Genomic DNA, 7513 nt, shown 5'->3' with positions numbered 1-7513 from the left:
TCCAAACAAACTAAATATTCCACACACATGCACTTAACAAAACCCTACACTAAACCTTACATACATTTCCTACCTATTCACTTACCTTAATCCACACCCTAACCCTAAGGTCTGTAACTATTGCACACTTACCTTACGTAGCTATACCGCCGATGGGCCAACTATGTTGATTCGACACTTCTCTTTTCACAGTTTCGTTCATTCGATGTGTTCGTGGTTCACTCTTTACATGCCACACTATTTGTATTCGTCCTTTTCAACTTTTGAGAGAATAAAGTAGACCCTTCCAAGGCCACTAAGTCTTATGAACATTCATGAGGTGCAAGTAACCTCCCTCATACTGTATTGCCTTTCTCCAGGACACCCATCTGCAGGAGACCCAGAACAGTCAATCCCAATATAAATTTATGGCTACCCATCCATGCACCTAAGTTATGTTTAAAGGAAGATAGTGAATTGCACTTCTTAACATGCAAGGGAAGTTTATTCCGGAGTTTAGGAGAAGCTGGTATTATAAGCCTCTCCATCCACCATTTTTTATTTATCTATTAAGGAATATTTACTTCTCTTGTTCTAATATTGGCAGAGATATTGGACTTGTGTAGATACAGGAAATACAGGACATCCAGGTCTGTAATGGTTCAGTATGTGAGACACAGATGTCCCCTCAAAAGTCTATAAGACACCAAAAAGGGATGGTGCATCCAGTCTTTCTTGTTTGATCAGAAACTTTAGGTTTGTGAATTTTGTGATAGGATCTTTTGGAGTCTTTGTAATTGTTTGATATGTTTAGTGGAATACATCCCAAATGGAGTATTCTACTGGATTATTGGTCTGATCAATGCTCAGAGTGACAGCTTTACTGTACTTACTTTAACATTTAGTTGTATATTGTTTGATTTTTTCCATAGGAGTTGAATTAAATTCTCTTTGGATTTGGTAGTAACTGATTTTGATTATTCTCTCCTTTTAGAAGTTTTTATTGATTTACAGCTGAATATGGATTTTTAAAATGGGTATGCCAATGACAATTTGCTAAAGGACAAATATTTTGTACAGTGTAATAAATGCTATGCATATTTAAAGGTAACATATGATAAGACTCCTGATCTGTGTTCTTCATGTCAAACGTTGGATGATTTGCTTACCATTGTTAGAAGCAAATCTTGACTTAATGGTGATGATTGCACTTGTGCAATTGGCATGGCTTGGAGAACTGTTGTTACATATATTAATGACTGGACTGATGAATTAAATAATGTTAGGCATAGAACAAATATAGCATATTCAGGAAATGATGCATCTATTGTCTGTAAATATCACACAACCTCTATGAAAAAAGATGATGCCACTGACAACTCTGGAATTCTGGATACAAGTATTTGGCAGTCTGAGGATTTGGAGTGATAGAAGGAAATAAAAAAGAAAGAAGAGAAGATGTTCACAAAAACTAAGGAAGAAAAATAAATTGATAAATGTCTGTAAAGCAAAGATAATGCATACTGAAAAGGACACTGCTTTGTTATGTGACACACAGATTACAAGAAACAAGAACATATGTTTCTCTAAGGAAACTTTAAGTCCACAGAAAAGGCATACATTTTCAAAAGAGAAGGAAGAAAAAAGAGGCAAGGGGCATGTGAAAAGGAAGTAATCAAAACTAATTGTGGAAGGACTGAAGAACACTAAGTAAAAAGAGGAGAAAGACAACATGGCTCAAGCTGTGGATGTCAAAGCCAGAGGGATGACAATTGTATGCTTACAACTATAATAAGAAATGAAAACAGTGGGATTAATAAGACTAATGGTGATGAAGATCATTCCTTTGTAACAATTGATAGACTGTTTAATTAGAAATTGAATATTCTTCAGATTTTGTCAGAAAAGATATTCTCATAATTGGAGATTCAATTTTTAGAGGAACTGATACTTACATTTGCAGAGCAGATAATGAACATTGAATAGCGATATACTTATCAGGAGCAAACATAGGGTACGTGAGGCAGGCCTTAGAATGCCTTAATATAAGGAAGTACAAATCCATTTTTATTCATGTTAGTGCAAATGGTCTTTTCATCTGCAAAGACTGTGTGACTGTTAGTAAGGAACTTACAGGTCTCTTAGATAACATCATTTGTATGGGTGTTAGGACGTATTTTTCACATATCACATATAGAAAGAAGAATCAGGTCACTGTGAATGAAAAGAGTTTGAGATAAATACATGAATTAAATGTCACATTAAAAAAATAGAAATGTGTAGAGCATCCAAGCCTAATTTTGGGCACACGTGCTCAGAACAGATGGCATCAAGACCAGAGAAGACGATTGTTGCATAAGATATTTTTCAATATTTGACAAACACAAGGCAAGACTTTTACCAGATTGAAAATTTAACAGCTGACAGCAACATTTGATGCATCTCTGATGGTTGTAAATGCTAGGAGCATTAATAACTAAATGTCTTTTTTTTTCTTTTTTACTGGACAAATTGATACATTACCGCAGGACTGATTGTTTGTGAAACATGGTTGAAGAACTATAAATAGAAACTAGATTTTACTGTAACAGACAGTCTAACAAAAAGTCAGATGACAGTGTTATGATAAGGATTAAAGATAGTTATGAGACCTGTGATTATTAGAATGATAACACCAATACTACAGATTGTGTAACTGCAACAATAAAGACAACCGTGGAACATATAGCAATTGTTGGAGTGTATAGACTACCAAAGTCAAATGCTGATGACCTAGAGGTATTCATTCACTTCTTGCATGAAATACAGGAGGGAAGAATAATAGTGGCTGGGGACTTAAATTTACCAGAAACAGACTGGCATAATTTATTCAACAACATTAGTAAGGAAATTATTCACAACTTATGTTCAGCAACAACATTTGTTTCAGATTGTAAAAAATCTACCACAGAACAGATCATACTAGACATCGTTTATGTTTCTAACAGAAATTACTGTTACTTCATGTCAAATTTTGCTACTGTTGATGTGCAGTGATTATGAGGTTATTAAGGTTAATTTGTTGCTAGATAATTCTACCAAATTGAAATCTATACCAATGCACCAAAGAACAATAACAGATTATATGGAAGCAAAACAGCCACTATGTAACATCAGGATCTAGGCACACAAGGTCAGGAGGATATATTTTCATAAGAACAAGATACTTGATTAAGGTGAGAGACAAAAAATATATAAGAAATGGAAAACAGGTTGGACTACAACTTTAAAAAATGAAATAAACCAGCTGGACAAACAAGTTAAGCATGTGTGAGACAAGATCAAGAAATCCTGAAAATTTAAATAAAGATATTGGGCATAATAGAAAACCATTTTATAAATACATAAGATGTGGACGTAGTAAAGGCATACAAATTGATAAACTGTACTTAAATTCTAAAATGTATTGTCTGGCACAACAAATTATAGATAACCTTAAAAAGTCTTATGCAAAGCAGTTTGGCTCCACAAAGGAGGTGATAAATTGTTCTACTGACATCCATTTAACCTCAGACACTGAAATCAAATCAGATTATATTGAAAAAGATCTATACAAACTGGATCCAAACAAAACACATGGAGGAGATGGAATTAGTAATGATGACCTGAGAACACTTCAGCAAGAACCTACAGTACCAGTATATCTGTTATTTACTAGGTCATATAAACATGAGAAGATTCCTCAGAACTGGAGACATACACTTATTAAACCAGTTTTTAACTCATCCCCTCCAATGGAGCTCAGTAAGTTTGCATTGTAAATTTCAATGGGCCAAGACTAATCTTTTGGCAAAATTAAATTATGTCCTTGCATTTCAAACAAATATTCATATTTCTGGAATATAGGGGTTAATAAAGAAGTATAAATGGCAAAGTCTTCAGCACAAACTATTTTGTTTTTTTTTTTGCAGTGGTAGTATTCTTTAGGTTCTAGCTCTTAAACTGAGTTGTATAAGTCAGAATAAACAAAGTGTTACTTTTGTAATATTTTGTAAACAACTTACACTATCTCAGAAAGTACTCAAGTTAAACACATACTGTCAGCAGCATTTTATTCATCTAGCGGAAGGCTTTCATATGAGGCAATGCAGTGCTGTCTGTGTTGCTTGGTTGTTGAGATATTTAGAAAACATAACATGTATATCTATATAAATAAATATTATACTATATAGAGAACAAATATCAATACAGTTGAGTATACCAATATGTAAGCTTTAAGATGATATATTTTAAAACCTTGTATGTGGCAGGGTTTTGGAATTATAGATGCAAATATAAACAAGCAATATTTCACACCTAGAGGGATCAATATGATGTAACTGCAGAAGCACCTGGCATCCCCTGGCTGTAATGAGTTAAGGGAAGGGATAGTAGGACAAACCCAGAGTCATACAGACCCTTACGTCTCCCCACGTTGTGGAAAAATAATGGAGAAGGTTATATTAGGTAAGTTATTGTCAGACTGGGGCTTGAAACCATATATCAGCATGCATATGTTGAAAATAGCTCTATTACCACCTGTAACATAATGTTCTTTAACAATATAATAACAGATATGAAATGAAAAATTGTGCTGTGATCTAATTTATATAGACTTAGCTTCAGCATTTGACAGATTCATACACAAACACTGATCAATACATTAGAACAATTAGGCACTGATGCACTTTGGATAAAATGGACAGCTGCATGGCTTACAAATAGGACATGGCAAGTATCACACAGCAATTGGACAGGTAAACTTCTTGGTTAAAACAAACCAAGCAGAAACTTTGCAGTGTGGAGGGTGTGAAGAAATATGTTATGCACGTAATTCACTAACAAAATTCAAACTTTAAAATACATACTACAAAATAATAAACTATTGGAATAGTAGTAGGTAGTCCACAGCTGAGTGAAGAATGGAATATCCTTTATTGATACACACAAACAAGTGATCCTAGTTGAGTATAACGAAAAGCATTAAAGACATTAATTTATATATAATCAGGTTATTTGGAGCAAGGGACTGGTTACAGAGGGTGATTCTGTTATGAGCAATAAGGGCATTAACTCATTCCTTTAACCAAGTCTTTGGTTTGTTTTTGCCAAGCATGGGTTGCATACTGGGTTTCCTGAGACTTTGAGGGGTTACCACAGATTTTTTTTTTTAATTTTTGGTTACAGTTAGGTTGTCTCACATGGCTCTGTCCAGGCCCATACTTGTTTAGATTGTATCTTTCAGATCTTTTTCACCTAAGGTGTTCTACAGTCTATATGCAGATGACCTGAAATTGGGTAAACTGATTGCAAGTGCTACAGATAAGGCATTTCTGCAAAACAACTTGACTAAATTGACCATTTGAACACAGCAGAATAATGTGCTGATAAATACATCAAAAATTAAGCATATGACTTTTGGGAAATATAAACTTAAAGGTGAATTTTTAATACAACATTCAGCAATTGAAACTGTAGATTCATTTAAGGATCTGGGTGTACGGGTAGATCCAGCTTTGAGTTTTTCTAATCATATCAACCAATTGGTTAATGACAGTTACAGAACTATAGGTTGTATAAAAAGATTTATAAAGTCTAGGGAATCAGAAATGATGAAGTCATTGTTTGTATGTTACATAGACCCAAGTTTGAATATGAAATAACAATATGGGAACCTTATAAGACAACAAACATGAGTAAACTGGAAAGAGTGCAGCAGAAACATACCGAGGGCATCCATGGATATGAAAATTGAAGTTATTATGAAAGACTAAAATACTGGAACTTATACAGTGTCTCATACAGATATTTAAGCGGATACCTTATTCGGGTATATAGGGCGTTTAGAGACAACTACATCTGGGAATGTTAGGTTTATCAAAATGTAGCAGAGAGTCATCATACAATCTATGGAGAAGATTTTATAGGAATGAAATGTGTACTAATTGACTTTCTGAGAAAGCAGCAGATGCATGGAATAGATTGACAAATTGCATGAAAACAAGCACCAGTTTAGATATATTTTAAGAAAAGCCTGGACACTTATTGTGGGAACAACTATTTTGGCATATTGGCAGGCTAAAAGGACATTAATGTCCATGCCTGTAGTATTTGTATGTATGTCTCTATGTAATGCTGAGTATAAGGGAATGATCACCTTTTTTAGACTTTGATGGTATTCTTTTGACAATTAATTGTGCTAAATAAAAATATTCCATGGCAACCATAGTTCCATGATGGTCAGAAGAGAAGGAGTTATAAACCCAAGTTCCTAGATCTCTGACTATATGTTTATTTTATAGTGGCGCTTTGTCTATAAATATGATGAAAAGATGTCTACAAAAAGTGATGATGCTGTACATTTTAGCATTTTGTTTGAGCCCCTTAAAAGTCCTGCAAAGTTTTGCTAGAGAGAGATCATCCTGGAGGGATTGTGTGTCAGATGGTGGGTCAACAACAATCCCCAGTTTACAGTTGTCTTTAAAATTTGATAGCCAAAGGACTTGACTTTCTGCTTGGAGATCAAAAAAGTAAACGCTGAAAAGGAGAGTTCACAGCACTAAGCCCTGACTGACTGCACTAGTCAATTTTATACTTTCAAATGATGCACCTGCAGCTCATACTGTATGCATTCTGTCATTCAATCAGTTTTATAGCTGTCTTACCATGTATGGGTAGATTTTTAAAGCAGATTCTAAATTCATCTGCCCAGCCACCTCAATTCCCGAACTCTTGCAAAAAACACAAAATGCGTTTCCAGATGTTGAACACTACTTTTCCACCAATCAACTAATACTAAACCCCAACAAGACAAAATTACTATTATTTTCCACCAATAAAATTGTCCAACCAGCCATCCCATTCGTCATTTATTCTACTAACAGCACCAAAACTGAGCCAGTTGACCACACCAATCTGTTAAGAGTTACCATTGACAAATCCACCAGTTATGACCTGCACAAATCCCTAACTATCAAAAAGGTCTACATAAAACTTGGGCCACTCTACAGAGCCAAACCATTCCTTACCGAAACCACCAAATCTGCCATTGCCCAAATCTATCTACTACCGACACAGTTATATGCCTCCCCAATTTTCACAAACGTAAAGAAAAAGGAAGCCTGCTACAATAAAATAGAGCCTCCAAAACAGAGCAGATCCTTGCTCAGCACTTCACAAACTAGGATGGTTGGAACTCCCTAACCTATTACGCCTCAACCAACTCAAAATCTATCATTCAATCATCTATCAGCCAGACAAATGTGCATCCCTTAAAACCCTAGTAAAATCCTACACCAACAACAGAACCCTCTGTTTACCCAATACACTTCTTCTAGAAGTCACTAAAGCTAATAAAAGCTATGGAGATGCCTTATTCTCAAACCACATCTCCAAAATTTGGAACTCAAATGCCCAACCCATTCTTGGCACAGGTAACCCCTCCAAAGTCAAAAGTCTTCTCAAAGACAATTTGTCTACTAGTTGGCTTTGCTCCTCCTCTACACCAAGATGAGCC

Source organism: Protopterus annectens, chromosome 1.part2 (assembly GCF_019279795.1).
Source record: "Protopterus annectens isolate FY-2018-M chromosome 1.part2, PAN1.0, whole genome shotgun sequence".
In the NCBI taxonomy this organism is placed as follows: domain Eukaryota; kingdom Metazoa; phylum Chordata; order Ceratodontiformes; family Protopteridae; genus Protopterus; species Protopterus annectens.
The sequence above is the reverse complement of the archived record's forward strand: the minus strand, read 5'-3'. Positions refer to the sequence as shown.